The following is a 16563-nucleotide window of genomic DNA, read 5'->3' as shown; positions in this document are numbered from 1 at the left end:
ACAGGGGAGTGGTCACTCCCCTTTCCTTTGTCCAGTTTCGCACCAGAGCAGAGACTGGGGTTCCCTAAACCGGTGTAGACTGACTTATGCAAGGAGGGCACCATCTGTGCCCTTCAAAGCATTTCCAAAGGCTGGGAGAGGCTACCCCTCCCCAGCCTTTAACAACTATTTCCAAAGAGAGATGGTGTGACACCCTGCTCTCAGAGGAAATGCTTTGTTCTGCCTTCCTAGGGCTGGGTTGCCCAGTGTTGTGGCTGTCTAGAGAGAATGCACAAAGTGTACCTGTCACCCAGGCCATACTTTTATTGGAGACGTGCTGCAAAGCACAAGAGTTATAAGTACAGAGAAATGCCTTCTTTCTAAAAGTGCCATTTCTAAAATAGTATTGTGAAATCCAACTTCGCCATTAAGCAGGATTTATCAATACCATTCTAAACATACCAAACAGTCAAAGTTACTCCTTTCTGATCAGGAATTATCACTTCAAAGGGTACAAGGGAATTTCCAGTGCTAACCTGTGATAGAAGCAGGCTCACAGTAGTGAGAAATGAAATAGGCTGTTTGTCACTACTAGGACGTGCTAAACATAAAAGTACATTGCCTACCTTTTATTTACACAGCAATCTGCCAATCGGGCTACCTGGGGCCTACCTTAGGGATGACCTATGTGTAATAAAAAGGTGAGTTTAAGGCCTGGAAAGTAGTTTAAATGCCAAGTCGAGGTGGCAGTAAACTACACAAACAGGCACTGCAGCGGTAAACCTGAGACAGATTTGAAAGGCTAGTTCTGTGGGTAGCTCAATCAGTGCTGCAGGCCCATTTGTAGAATTTAGTTTATAGGCCCTGGGTATAAGGTATACCACTTTACAAGGGGCTTACAAGTAAATCAAATGTGCCAAGCAGGTGTAAACCAACTATACCATGTTTAGGGGAGAGAGCACAGGCACCACTTTAGCACTGATTAGCAGTGGTAAAGTGTGCAGAGTCCTAAAGACAACAAAAAGAAGGTCAGAAAAATAGGATGGGGAAGGCAATAAATTTGGGGTAACCCTGTAAAGAGGGCTGCATCCAACAAAATATATATAGAGTCTGTGACGTGCAGGACCTAGATGTGGCTTCCAGCAAGTATACATCCCACCAAAAGCCTCAAAATACGAGTCCACAGCTCTCAGGAAGGTGGAATAGTTATTTTTTCAAGTGCTCTTGCCCCTGCAATGCATTTCGGCCACACACCCTTGGTCATACATGGGACAAATACATGATACCACCTCCTAAATACAATGTGACAAAGTACAACTTCGAAAGTAACAAAGGGCTGGTTGTTCTGTTGTAATACAGAAAAGTGTGTCAGCCGTACTGAAATGGCAATAAACCGACATTATGCCATAAAATAAAAGGAATGGTATTAGGTAAAATACCTTGCAGTATGAGTACACTGTTACTCATATAATCATGCTGTAAACTAAATGAGGAAAAAGATATGCACTATATCGAAATCAGGTAAGGGCAGTGGAAATGTTCTTACCTGAAAGGAGAGTTTGTAATGGACAGGACAGGTCCGAAAGGCAACAAAGGACAAAATATCGAAAGGCAAAATATGTAACCACAATGGTAATGCAATTATAAATTAAATAAACAAATGTCACACAACTATGTGAGACAACAGGCCTGAAATACTATTTACCTGCCTTGATAGTCCAGTAATCCCATAGTGTTGTCAGTGTCATCATAATAAATATTGCCAGACAAGTGTGTCCGAATATGCTGACTACAGCGGTAGTGGGAAAAGCGTCTTCAGAAAGTCCACTTAGTACTTGTCATAAATTGCTCCAACCTATATCTGCATGTGTATACAGCTCAATGGGTAAAGTCTGTTACATTGATAGCCTGACTTGTACGACCAGTATCCCACTAAGAATAAAAAGTGAATAATGAAACCATATCACCCAGTGTTGCTGTGATGTCCTTGGAAGAAAAGGTTAGGGTGCCCCAGCCGGGGCATCCTCTCGGTACCAAGCACGCCAGGTGAGTCCCTTCCTCTCCTCCCTAAGAAATAAAACAGAAATGGAATATTATAAAAAAAAGCTCTAAATCAGTGTATCACCTAATACAGAAAACTGAAAAGCAATGTTTTTTTCAATAGAATTTTAGTACCAACACAAAATCCACAACATTTCTTCTGTTCTACGTTTATTCCAGATGGACATGTAACACCTCATCACTATTCAATCCATGTGGGACCTTAGTGTTAAACTTGATGATAAGTTTTGGACTCTTGTTTACTTAGCGTGGCTACCTTGTCACCACCATTTGAGTCCACCTTCACGCATTCTACACCAAAAAAATCTCAATTGTTTCCTGTCACTTTGGTGATGGGTTTAAAAGTGTTGGGCTACAGGATAATGTTTTTCTTGATTTGTGATAGCTCTTTTGTGTTCCAGAATGCGTTTGTGTACAGAATGTATTGTGCTTCCTACATACATGAGTTCACATGGGCACTGCAAGACATATACAACAAATGTTGTACTGCATGTTATAAATTGTGTCATGTCCTGTCTCCTGGTGGTATGCAGAATATGAAAGTCTTTGCAATGGATTGCGTATTCACAGGCTTTACAATTGCCACATGTGAAAAACCCCTTGAGTTGGTGTTTTGTCATACATTATTTCCTCCTCAATGCTTGCGCCTGTTTTCACCAGCATATCCCTCAGTGACTTACTTCTCTGATATGTAATACTAGGTGTGCTACCAATGGTTCCACCAATAATTGGGTCACATTTCAGGAGGTTCCAATTTCTGGCTAGAATATCTCAGACACTCTTGGACTTATTACTGAAAGTGGTAAATATTCTTGATGTACTAGTATCATTGTTAGTCTGATTGGACCCAAGTAAGATCTTGCTACAGGAGTGTGTGCTCACTCTCTAGACTGCTTTGTCCAGAACCCATTCTGAAAATCTGTTTACCATGATCTTTTGTTCATCTAGGAATGTATCATTGTCACTGCAATTTCTTTTAGCCCACAAAAGTTCCCCGATGGGATACTCCATTTCAATTTTCAAGGATGGCTGCTGAGGGCATGAAGTAATCTGTTACCTCCTGTAGGTTTCCTGTGCAATTTAAAGTTGACCCATCTACATCTAAAAAGACAATGGCCCATATTTATACTTTTTTAGCGCCGCATTTGTGCAGCTTTTTACCGCAAAAGCGGCGCAAACTTTCAAAATCCAATTGTATTTTGTAAGTTTGCGCCGCTTTTGCGTTAAAAAGAGGCGCAAATGTGGCGCTAAAAAAGTGCGCGCCAAAAAAGTGCAGCGCTAAAAAAGTATAAATATGGGCCATTGTCTTTAAAAGCAATAAAAAAATATACAGTACATTTTAATAAATAAAAAAACACCAAAACAACAAAAATCCAACAAGAGAACCAGAAGTATGAATTTTTTAAGTTGTAGGTGAAAATAGCACCAAAAAGCACAAAGCACCACTGGTGGCTGTCTGGTCGCACTTGACTGGGCTCAAGTCACAAATTCAGGCCAAATGCAATGGAACGCAGGACGGAAACAGGCACCAGGTTCAACCCTCTGATGAGTTTACTTTCTCGAGTCCAAATGAGGAGCATCAGGTGGGGTTTCGCAATGGCAGGAGCCGCAAGGAGCAGGTTGAGCGACACTGCTAGTTGCCTCTTGTGGTGTGAATGGCCAGTCATCACTGAAGCATCATGTTAGTGGTCGACATAGACTGTTGCTTCTGACGTGGACTGTCATGGCTGACGCGAACAGCTGTGGTTGCTTGAGATTCACTTTGGCAGGCATAGCGGATGGTCATTATTCAACAGAAAGATTCTGCTTCACTGTCGAAAGGAGCCAAAAACCGCTGGATTTTCACCTTTAATTCTTGAGATGTGCACCCAGATGCCAGCCAAGGGTCCAGGACCTAGGGGGCGCTGAGGCACCTCTTGTGGTTCAGGAGTGCAGCAGGAGGGCTCAGGCAGGTCAAGTTGGTGCTGATCAGCTGGGTAATTGCAGGGTTACCTCTGGAAGATTCTTGTGTCCCTGTAGCTCAAACAGGAGGTCAGCCAACCAGTTCTGAGAAGACTGGGTTCAAAGCAAACAAGTCCAGTCCCCCTTTTGAATCTTCCATTACCATTATAATGGAATTTAAATTACAATTCCGTGGAGTGGAAGAAGCATTTCTCTATCTGTTCCCAAACTGAAGTTATCACTTAAGTGTGATAAGGTGACCCAGCATTAGTCTATCGGGAATTTAGGCTTACACTACACAAATAAATGATGGACAGTGTACTGAAACTTTTCAACCACTCACCCCCGGTCACAGATCTAGGCTTAATCCATCATTCTTTTGCTCACCATGCCACCCCAGGTTGGACCCAGGCTTATGCAAATAAGTCTTGGCCCTGTTCCCCATGGGAACAGCCCAGCCCGAACTGCCAGGCCAGGTCCTCCCTGGACCAGAAACAAGCATCCTGGACCGGATGGATGGATTAAACCCAGAACTCTGACTGGGAATGAGTGCTTGAAAAGTTTCAACACTCCTTTTATCATCCTTTTGTGTTGCTGAAGTTAGGCTTACAACGGTGAAATACAACTTTAGGAGTTTTTTTTTTGCTGTCAGGACACGTAAAACTTTAACACATATTTCCTACCTTTTAAATACCATGCACCCTGCCCTAAGAGTGATTACGGCCTACCTTAGTGGTGACTTTTAAGTATCAAAAAGGAAGGTTGCCACCTTGCAAAAGGTTTATTTTGCCAGTTTGGAATGACATTTTAAAACTGAACTACAGGCTGCAGTGGACCGTCTGAGACCTGTTGTACAGTTCTACTTTAGTGGGTGGCACAATTAGTGCTGCAGCCCGCTTGTAGGGTTTAATTTACAGACCCTGGGTACATGTAGTACCATTTTGTTGGGATGTATTATTAAATTAAGGCCCATATTTATGGATGTTTAGCCTTGCCTTAGTGCCATTTATTTTGGCACTAAAAAGGTGCTAACCTAACTTCAGATTTATATTTTGACACTAGATCCGTCTAGCATCAAAATATTGGCGTTAGCTCAATTTCTGGGATGTGTGAAACCACCTTGCGACACTGACATGCAAGATAGGCGTTCTAGTTCTAAACACAACGCTAACCCCCTAGTGCAATATTTAACTCCCAACACAAAAATTACGCTAGCTAAGGAAGTGGATTCAAAAAATTGCCTTAAGTCAGATTAGCATCAAAATTTAACGCCTGGTCAGACCAGGCGTTAGAAATAGGCTCACGCACCTCCACTCAAGGAAAACACACAGAAAGAGCTTTGGAAACGTTCAGGACAACATGGAAGTTGTACTGCTCCAGCTGGGTACACGCCACAGTTAACGTAATTTATTTTTATGATAATGTGGCCCAATGAGGCCAAAATCCCTGCGCCTTGTTTACAGGGTGGTGCAATGCATGCATTACGCCACTCTATAACCTTTTGTGGTACATCATGCCTGCGCCAGGCATAGTGTATGCAAAGGGGGCGTTTCCCCGTCAGGGGAGCCGGAAAAATGGCGTAAGGAAATTTATGAGATTTCTTTGCGTCAATTTTTACGGCACTTTTAATGCTTGCTCTAAAGCAGACGTTAAAAAGGGGCTGCCATTCTTTAGAATGAGGTCCTATGTATGCAGGAGTAGTACCAATATTTTGATGCTACGCCTGCAGAGTACATCAATAGCATCATAAAAAATGACACTATTTCCCCCTACCCTGCGCCAAGGTCCGCCGTATTTTAAATACGGCGCACACATGGCAGCAGTAGGGGGGTGCTAAGGGGTGCAGAGAAAGTGGCGCTGCACTCAGTGCAGCGCAACGTTCTATAAATCTGCCCCTCAATACTCTTCTTATCATTACAAAAAATTATATTTCAACTTGTGATAAGCAAATCTTGATCGTTTTGACCTTAATTTAATCAGATACATATCTTACATTTTTCTAAACCTGTGTGGTGTCTTTGTGGTGTTATCACTCTGTTATTGCATGATTTATTACACAAATACTTTACACATTGCCTTCTAAGTTAAGCCTGACTGCTCAGTGCTAAGCTACCAGAGGGCTGGCACAGGATAATTTGGATTGTGTGACTTACCCTGAACGAGGATTGTGATCCCTATTTGGACAAAGGTGTATACCTCTGCCAACTAGTGACCCCATTTCTATCATTGGTGCCAGCGGTGGGAGAGGACTTGTAACTGTGCAGTAACATACAATAGCTACGTGTACACTACCTACCCACAGTTAAAGGTCAACTTGATTTCTTCTCTTTTTCTGCAATTTTGATTTTCTGCTTGACATTTTAACCAAATCCTCGAACAACATGTCTCTGGGTGGGTCTCAAGTAGGAGCTGGAGAGTTCGACCTAGCCAAGCTGGAGACATACACTGTCAGCCAGCTGAAAGGGTTCTGCAAGATGATGGGAGTACCTATCTGGGGCACCTCCAGGGAGGAGGAGTACCAGAAGGAGCTGAGGGCCTGGGCAGAAGCCCATTCACAATAGAATGTTGAGATGGGGGAGCCGGAGAATGGTGCCTCAGAGGATTTGCCACCAGCAGTGGGGGATGTTACCCCTGGAATTATGCCCCCTGGTAAACCAGGGCCCAGTGTCTCTAACCATGGCCTGACCGCAGAGGAAAGGATGGAGGAGAGAACATTTCAATTGCAAATGGCAAGGTTAGACATGGAGGCAGAGGAAAGGAAAGCTCAGAGAGAGGCACAGGAAAGGAGAGCTGAGGCTGCTGCTGAGAGAGTCTTGGCTGAACAGAAACTTCTTCTGGCTCACGAACTGAGTATTAAAGAGCTGGACCGCTAGTCTAGACAGTCTGAGTCCAGCAGTGGTGGTGGCAGAATACATGCAGGACCTGCTGGAGACAAGAAGTTTTGTATACCCAAGAATGTGGTGCCAAGTTATGTGGTGGGAGATTACATTGATAAGTGGTTTGCTGCTTATGAAGTTGCCCTAAGGGCTCATGTGGTTCCTGAAGAGCAGTGGGGGGCAGGCTTATGGGCTATGTACCAGTTTTGGCAGGGGCACACTCCTCACATTAGACCCAAAGGATCAGAACACATACTTGCCCATGAAAACCATTTTACGTGCCAAGTTTTGGATGACCCCTGAGAAGCACCGTCAGAGGTTCAGGGACAGCATCAAACTCTCCAAACAGACTTGGGTAGACTTTTTTGATTATTCCAGTAAGGCACTGAATGGATGGGTGTGGGCAGTAAAGTACATGACTGTATGGGGTTGTATAATTTGATCCTGAGGGAGCATATGCTCAGTGTTTGCTTTACAGAGTTGCGTCAGCACCTATTTGACAGTAAGCTGACTGACCCTAGGAAGGTTGCTGAGGAGGAGGACCTCTGGGTTAGCACCAGAGTGTCCAAAAAGGTATCTGGGGGGACACCCCCAAAGGTGGTCAGGGTTTCCACCAAAAGAAAGAGGGGGGAGAAAAACTTAAAAATAAGGGTTCCCAAAAGCCCCTCAAAACAATTCCCAGGGGGTTGGTGGTAACCAGTCCCAACCTGATCCTGAAAAGAGGCCAGGGTTCTTTGATAAAAAGAAAGGGAAGTGTGTACCCAAATGCTTAGAGTGCACCAAGTTTGGTCACTACAAGGACGGCTCCAATTGTCCAACGCGGGCACCGCCCCCACTGGAGGGCAGACACCTGGGTCGGCTAGCGTTACGCCCAGGGAGGAGGTAGACCCAGATAGTTTTGGGGAACAGATAGAGGTAACCCTAGTGTCCCTGGGAAATGAGGACATTGTGCCAAAAGCCCACAGGCCTGCAAATACTTCCAAATATAGGCAGTGAGTCACCATTAATGGGCAAAAGGAGGAGGCTCTGCATGACACAGGAGCCAGCATGACTACTGTCAGGGGTCAGCTGGTGTTAGCAGAGCAGGTCATCCCCAATACATTCCACTAGGACAATCGTGAGAGTCACCTACCGGTGGCTCTGGGTCCCTGTGAGTGTGATGGGGGGGTCTCTGGTACTCTAAAAGTAGCTGTGAGTCTTCCCATGCCTGTAGATTGTCTGCTATGCAACAACCTTGAGCATACTACCTGAAGGAGGTGGAGCTCAGGTCTCACCTGGAGATGTTAGGTTTGCCTGAGTGGGTGGGTCTGTATGACCACAAGGTCCATGGCTGCCTGGGAAGGGAGTCAATGGTGTCTGGAGCCTGGAACAATAGCCCAGACGGCGACTGCAAAGAGGAAGGGAAAGAGGCACAGGAAACCGGTCTTAGACGTTCACGAAGTGGGTGACGGGGTCCCAGAGGAGGAGGCCCTTGAGCCAACTGGGGAGGACATCGCCGCCCTGGGTAACCTGCCTGAGCTTGCTGGCTGGCAATTTGAGAGTGGGCCAAGCAGAGAGGAGTTCTCCAAAGCGCAGAAAGAGTGCCCTACTCTTGAGGGTTTGAGGCGACAGGACGCAGCCCAGGTGGCAGGTGAAGCCTCTGGTGATCACCACATCTATTGGGAGAATACAATTCCTTTACAGTGAGCCCAAGGTACCAGAAGCTGGGGCAGCACATGCGCTGGTGGTCCCCCAGTGCAACCGGGCCTTCCTACTGGGGTTGGCTCACAACATCCCTCTGGTGAGACATTTGGGGCAAGACAAGAACTTTGCCAGGCTTAACACCCACTTTTATTGGCCCTGAATGCGGGTAGCCTCAGATGCTTTCTGTAGGTCCTGCCCAACCTGCCAGGCTAGTGGGAAGACAGGTAAAAGGCTAAAGGCTCCCCTGACCCCACTCCCAGTCATTGGCACCCCTTTTGAAAGGGTGGACAGCAATGTCATTGATCCCTTGGACCCCAAAACTGCCCTGGCCAACAGGTTTATCCTTGTTTTGGTGGACCATGCCACCCGCTATTCCCTCTAAGGACAGTGATGGCACCAGTGGTGACCAGCACTCTAATGGGGATATTTACCTGTGTGGGATTCCCAAAAGAGGTTGTGTCTGACAGAGGCACAAACTTCATGTCTGCGTACATGAAGTCCATGTGGGATGAGTGTGGGGTGACCTACCCATTTACCACCCCCACCATCCTTAATCCGATGGGCTTGTGGAAAGGTTCAACAAGACACTAAAAGGCATGATCACAGGCCTACCTAAGGCCATGAGGCATAAGTGGGACATCCTCTTGCCATGGTTTCTCTTTGCTTATAGAGAGGTGCCCCAGAAAGGGGCGAGGGGTTCATCCCCTTTGAACTTCTCTATGGGTCCCCTGTCAGGCGTCCCCTGAGCATAGTCAAAGAGGGGTGGGAGAAAGCTCCAGGAAACACACACAGGATGTGGTCAGTTTCATGCTGGCCCTCCACAACCAGATGCAACGCTTCTGGAAACAGGCAAGAGCAACCTCGAGGCCAGTCAAGAGGTGATGAAGCAATGGTATGACCAGAAGGCCACCCTGGTAGAATTCTCACCTGGAGACAAAGTATGGGTAGTGGAGCCAGTAGAGCCTAGAGCTCTCCAGGACCACTGGACTGGCCAATTCAAAATCAATGAGCGGAAGGATGAGGCAACTTACTTAGGGGAACTCAAGTCCCCTAGAAACCCCCAAAGGGTGCTCCATCAAAACAGACTGAAGCCTCATTTGAGAGGTCTGAAGTCAGCATGCTTCTGGTGACACATGAAGGCATGGAAGAGGAGAGTGAGCCTCTCCCGACCTCCTCTCTGCCAAAGAAGGTGATGGGTCAGTGGAGGTGTTGTGTAGCCATTTTAGTTATAGCTCCATACACGTTATTTTAGCAAAACTAGGCCTGCCGCTGTGCACTTTAACCTAGATATATTTTATTCAGCTTTGTTTATTATTTTAACAATAACCACATTTGCAATCTTGTTTTATTTCTCTCTGTCTAGCTGTTCTTTGCCTAGGCCAGCACTGCGTTCTTAAACAAGACATTTCTTTCACTCTGTGTTTCTCTAAAGGCTGCAGTAAGAGAGGTTGCCGATAAACATGGTAACGCTTTGTCTCTAGTGTTCATAGAAACATACACACTCTTACGTAGGCATCCTTTCTTGGAACATCAGTTGTTCTATCATAAAAACATTACTTTGACCAGGTACGTTAGAGGGAGATTCCAGCCAGATGACCACGACTGTATGCTGATTTCTGAACGCTTCGCTACAGCTGCTTATGTAGACTACAGGCCTCTTGCTCAGGTATGAGGGATGGTGTCTTCCCAGGGGAACCTGAAGGGCAGAAATAGAGCTTCACATGCTGTGCTCTAGCATAGGCTGGGTAAGAATTATTTTAATGATTCTAGTGACAATACGGTAGCTTTATTATTATACTTTACCCTCCTCATCACTATTTTAATCCTGTCATGCTTTATTATCCTGGTTATTGCAGTACATGCTGTATTATCTAAGATGCAGTTACTTCATTGAAACCTTATTGAAACATATACTGCCTCTGATTGTCCTTGTATACGTGATACTAATGTAAATGAGAGAAACGGATGCGATCTGAGTGACCACGATTTCCCTGAGGAGTCAATTGTGTCATGCACTCGGTTGCCCAATCATTCCTGCTCTTGGGTAGAAATGAGGTACTGCTAGTTAACCAGAGCAAAACTCGGATTAGGCCGACAGGTGTCACCTGTAGTGGGTTAGACTCAGTCCCCCACAGTGCAAGTGATTCTGCCGCCCAAAACCAGTAGTCCTATTAGAATAATGAGAGCCTACGTGACAGAGGGTGTCAATCTCTCTGACTCTTTGACCCTAGATCAGAGAAGAGACTGCTTCGAGTTATTGGAGCAGTTCTCTTCCCTGTTTTCCCTCACCCCTGGGCTCACACACTTGTGTATCCACGATATTCACACAGGAGACAGTTCCCCTGTAAAGAATACAATTTACAGAGTGTCAGATAAGGTGGGGTACAGCATCAAGGAGGAAGTTGCCAAGATGCTGGCTCTTGAGGTGACAGAGAAGTCCAGCAGTCCCTGGTCCAGCCCATTGGTGTTGGTTCCCAAGGCTGCCACTCCCGGTGCCAGGCCAGAGCTTAGGTTCTGCGTGGACTACCGGGGTCTCAACTCTGCCACAAAAACAGATGCTCTCCCCATCGCCCGAGCTGATGAACTCGTAGACGGGCTAGGTGCTGCCAAGTTCCTCAGTACCTTTGACCTCACGTCAGGGTACTGGCAGATCGCCTTGACTGAGGGGGCAAAAGAGAGATTCGCTTTTTCTACTCCTGAGGGTCATTACCAGTTCAGAGTAATGCTCTTTGGACTGAAAAATGCCCTGCTACCTTCCAACGGTTGGTTAATGGGGTGCTAGCTGGCAAGGATACCTTCTTATCAACCTATCTAGACGAAACCACTGTCTATAGTTCCAGCTGGGAGTAACACCTGCTCCACCTCAAGGAGGTGCTTCGGGCCTTGCAATAGGAAGGCCTGACCATCAAGGCCAGTAAGTTCCAGATTGGGCAGGGTTCCTTGGTGTACTTGGAACACCTAGTAGGTGGTGGCAAAGTGCAGCCCCTCCTGGCCAAGATTGAAACAATCAAGGCCTGGCAACCACCTAGAACCCAGACAGAGGTAAGAGCCTTCTTAGGTCTCACTGGATACTCCTGAAGATTTGTTAAGGGTTATGGCTCCATAGTGGCCCCCTTAACAGAACTCACATCCAAGAAGCATCCTAGGCTGGTGAATTGGACAGAGGCTTGTCAAAAAGCCTTTGATTCCCTGAAGGAAGCCGTGTGCACGACCCCCATGCTCAAGGCCCCTGACTACTCTAGAGAATTGATCATGCAGACAGACACTTCAGAGCATGGCATGGGGCGGTCCTAGCACAGCTGAATGAGGAGGGCCTAGACCAAGTGGTAGTCTTTATTAGCAGAAGACTATTACCACGGAAACAGAGGTGGAGTGCTATTGAAAGAGAATCATTTGCTGTGGTCTGGGCACTGAAAAAGCTGAGACCATACCTGTTTGGGACTCACTTTTGGGTTCAGACAGACCACAGGCCCCTCAGATGGCTCATGCAGATGAGGGGTGAAAATCCTCAACTCTTGAGGTGGTCCATTTCCCTACTGGGGATTGACTTCGCGGTGGAGCATCGCCCGGTGACTGACCACGCCAATGCTGATGGTCTCTCCAGATACTTCTGCCTTAGCGGTGAGAACTCCCAAGGGGTTGGGTAGCTCTCCCCACTTTGAGCTGGGGGGGACACATGTTAGACCTGACAGCCTTGGGGTGGTCACCCCCAACATTTTGCCTGCCTCCCTCCACTTTTTGACACTGTTTTTTTATTTTAGGACTTTGCGCACTTTACCACTGCCAACCAGTGCTAAAGTGCATATGCTCTCTCCCTTAAAACATGGTGACATACCCAACTGGCATATTTAATTTACTTGTAAGTCTCTAGTAAAATGCACTATCTGTGCCCAGGGCCTGTAAATCAAATGCTACTAGTGGGCCTGCCGCGCTGGTTGTGTCACCCACATAAGTAGCCCCCTAACTGTGTCTCAGGCCTGCCATTGCAAGGCCAGTGTGTGCAGTTTCACTGCCACTTCGACTTGGCATTTAAAAATACTTGCCAAGCCTTAGGCTCCCCTTTTTCTACATATACGTCACCCCTAAGGTAGGCCCTAGGTAACCCAGAGTGCAGGGTGCTATATAGGTAACAGGCAGGACATATATCTGTGTTTCATATATGTCCTGGCAGTGGAAAACTCCTTAATTCACTTTCCACTGCTGTGAGGCCTGCCCCTTACATAGGCTAACATTAGAGCTACCCTCATATACTGTTTGAGTGGTAGATTCTGATTAGAAATTGTCATATTTAGTATGGCCAGAATGGTAACACAAAATCCTGGGGAAGTTGGATTATATATTACTATTTTAGAAAGTGAGCATTTCTCTGCACGTAAATCATTCTGTGCCTTACAGCCTGTCTCCAATCCACGTCTGGGCTGGGCTGGATGACAGCTCCCTTGTGCATTTCACCCAGACAACCACAAACACAGGATTCTCAGTCACATCTGCATACTGAATGAGTCTTCCTGGAGTGGAAGGGTGGAGAGCCTGACACTTACATTTCAAAGGACAGTAGCCTGCCCACACACAATGGACTGCCAAAACCCCTACTGGGATCCTGGCAGACAGGGTTGTACTGAAAGGGGACCTTGTGCACTTCAAAACCACTCTTTGAAGTCTCCCCCACTTCAAAGGCACTTTTGGGTATATAAACGTTGTCCCTCACCCCACCAACTCCGATACTTCTTGGGACTGACACTGCCACCTGCCAAGAGAAGTTGCCTGACTGCCCAAAAGACTCACATGGACTACTGTGCTGTAAAGGACTGCTGCCTTGCTGTTGCCCTGCTGCCTTGCTGGCCTCTGGATCTGCTGAGAAGTGCTCTTCAATGGCTTTGATTCAGCTTGCCTCCTGTTCCTGAAGTCTCAGGGCCAAAAAGACTTCATCTCTGCAAAGCAACTCCTTGTGCGGAAAAAATCGATGCACAGCCTCCCAGAATCGATGCACAGCCTGTCCAACGGTGAGAAAATCACTGCATCGCCGAACCGGAACAAAGCAGCCCGGCTGCCCGAGTGAAGATCGATGCAGCGCCAAAGTTGCGACTGGAACTCTGATGCACAGCCCACAGGATCAACACATTGCTGACCCGGAAGGACGCAGCCTGACTTCCTGCGAGAGGAATCAAAGCAGTGCCAGGCATGTGACAGAAACTCCGCTGCATCGCCCACCGGATCGACACAACAGCTGTGACTTCGTCCCGCATGCCCCGGATTTCTACGCATTATCCCTGGGCGTCAAAAGACCCTGCTTCGCAAAGAGGATTCAAGCCTGTGCCCCAGAATTTGACGCAAAGCCCTTGCCGCGTGGAAAAGAATCGACGCATTGTCTGTGTGCGCCCCGAAATCCAACGCACACCTACCTTTTTTCACACATCTCCTCCTCTGCTGTCTTTGTACATGTAATTTTGACGCAAACAAGGTACTATGTGCCTACAAGAGACAATTGTTGCTTTTAAGAGCTAAATACTCTTCTTTCATTACAAAAAGTGATATTTCAACTTGTGAAATCTTGATCATTTTGACATTAATTTAATCAGATAAATATCTTATATTTTTCTAAACCTGTGTGGTGTATTTTGTGGCGTTCTCACTGTGTTGTTGCATGATTTATTGCACAAATACTTTACACATTGCCTTCTAAGTTAGGCCTGACTGCTCAGTGCCAAGCTACCAGAGGGTAGGCACAGGATAATTTGGATTGTGTGTAACTTACCCTGACTAGGATTGTGATCCCTATTTGGACAAAGGTGTATACCTCTGCCAACTAGAGACCCCATTTCTATCATTGGTGCCAGCGCTGGGAGAGGACTTGTAATTGTACAGTAACATACAATAGCTACGTGTACACTACCTACTCACAGTTAAAGGTCAACTTGATTTCTTCTCTTTTTCTGCAATTTTGATTTTCTGCTTGACATTTTAACCAAATCCTCAAACAACATGTCTCTGGCTGGGTCTCAAGTAGGAGCTGGAGAGTTCAACCTAGCCAAGCTGGAGACATACACTGTCAGCCAGCTGAAAGGGTTCTGCAAGGGGATGGGAGTACCTATCTGGGGCACCTCCAGGGAGGAGGAGTACCAAAAGGAGCTGAGGGCCTGGGCAGAAGCCCACTCACAATAGAATGTTGAGATGGAGGAGCCGGAGAATGGTGCCTCAGAGGATTTGCCACCAGCAGTGGGGGATGTTACCCCTGGAATTATGCCCCCTGGTAAACCAGGGCCCAGTATCTCTAACCATGGCCTGACCGCAGAGGAAAGGATGGAGGAGAGAACATTTCAATTGCAAATGGCAAGGTTAAACATGGAGGCAGAGGAAAGGAAAGCTCAGAGAGAGGCACAGGAAAGGAGAGCTGAGGCTGCGGCTGAGAGAGTCTTGGCTGAAAAGAAACTTCTTCTGGCTCACAAACTGAGTATTAAAGAGCTGGACCGCTAGTTTAGACAGTCTGAGTCCAGCAGTGATGGTGGCAGAATACATGCAGGACCTGCTGGAGACAAGAAGGTTTGTATACCCAAGAATGTGGTGCCAAGTTATGTGGTGGGAGATGACATTGATAAATGGTTTGCTGCTTATGAAGTTGCACTAAGGGCTCATGTGGTTCCTGAATAGCAATGGGGGGCAGGCTTATGGGCTATGTACCAGTTTTGGCAGGGGCACACTCCTCACATTAGACCCAAAGGATCAGAACACATACTTGCCCATGAAAACCATTTTACATGCCAAGTTTTGGCTGACCCCTGAGAAGCACCGTCAGAGGTTCAGGGACAGCATCAAACTCTCCAAACTGACTTGGGTAGACGTTTTTGATTATTCCAGTAAGGCACTGAATGGATGGGGGTGGGCAGTAAAGTACATGACTGTATGGGGTTGTATAATTTGATCCTGAGGGAGCATATGCTCAGTGTTTGCTTTACAGAGTTGCGTCAGCACCTATCTGACAGTGAGCTGACTGACCCTAGGAAGTTTGCTGAGGAGGAGGACCTCTGGGTTAGCACCAGAGTGTCCAAAAAGGTATCTGGGGGGACACCCCCAAAGGTGGTCAGGGTTCCCACCAGAAGAAAGAGGAGGGAGAAAAACTTAAAAATAAGGGTTCTCAAAAGCCCCTCAAAACAATTCCCAGGGGGTTGGTGGTAACCAGTCCCAACCTGATCCTGAAAAGAGGCCAGGGTTCTTTGATAAAAAGAAAGGGAAGTGTGTACCCAAATGCTTAGAGTGCACCAAGTTTGGTCACTACAAGGGCGACTCCAATTGTCCAACGTGGGCACCGCCCCCACTGGAGGGCAGGCACCTGGGTTAGCTAGCGTAGCGCTCAGGGAGGAGGTAGACCCAGATAGTTTTGGGGAACAGATAGAGGTAACCCTAGTGTCCCTGGGAAATGAGGACATTGTGCCAAAAGTCCACAGGCCTGCAAATACTTCTAAATATAGGCAGTGAGTCACCATTAATGGGCAAAAGGAGGAGGCTCTGCATGACACAGGAGCCAGCATGACTACTGTCAGGGGTCAGCTGGTGTTAGCAGAGCAGGTCATCCCCAATACATTCCACCAGGTCATAGTCACTGACAATCGTGAGAGTCACCTACCAGTGGCTCTGGGTCCCTGTGAGTGTGGGGGGGGTCTCTGGTACTCTAAAAGTAGCTTTGAGTCTTCCCATGCTTGTAGATTGTCTGCTATGCAACAACCTTGAGCATACTACCTGAAGGAGGTGGAGCTCAGGTCTCACCTGGAGATGTTAGGTTTGCCTGAGTGGGTGGGTCTGTATGACCACATGGTCCATGGCTGCCTGGGAAGGGAGTCAATGGTGTCTGGAGCCTGGAACAACGGCTGTAAAGAGGAACGGAAAGGGGCACGGGAAACCGGTCTTAGACGTTCACGAAGTGGGTGACGGGGTCCCAGAGGAGGAGGCCCTTGAGCCAACTGGGGAGGACGTCGCCGCCGCCCTGGGTAACCTGCCTGAGCTTGCTGGCTGGCAATTTGAGAGTGGG

The sequence above is a fragment of the Pleurodeles waltl genome, chromosome 11 (genome assembly GCF_031143425.1).
Source record: "Pleurodeles waltl isolate 20211129_DDA chromosome 11, aPleWal1.hap1.20221129, whole genome shotgun sequence".
Taxonomy (NCBI): domain Eukaryota; kingdom Metazoa; phylum Chordata; class Amphibia; order Caudata; family Salamandridae; genus Pleurodeles; species Pleurodeles waltl.
The sequence above is the reverse complement of the archived record's forward strand: the minus strand, read 5'-3'. Positions refer to the sequence as shown.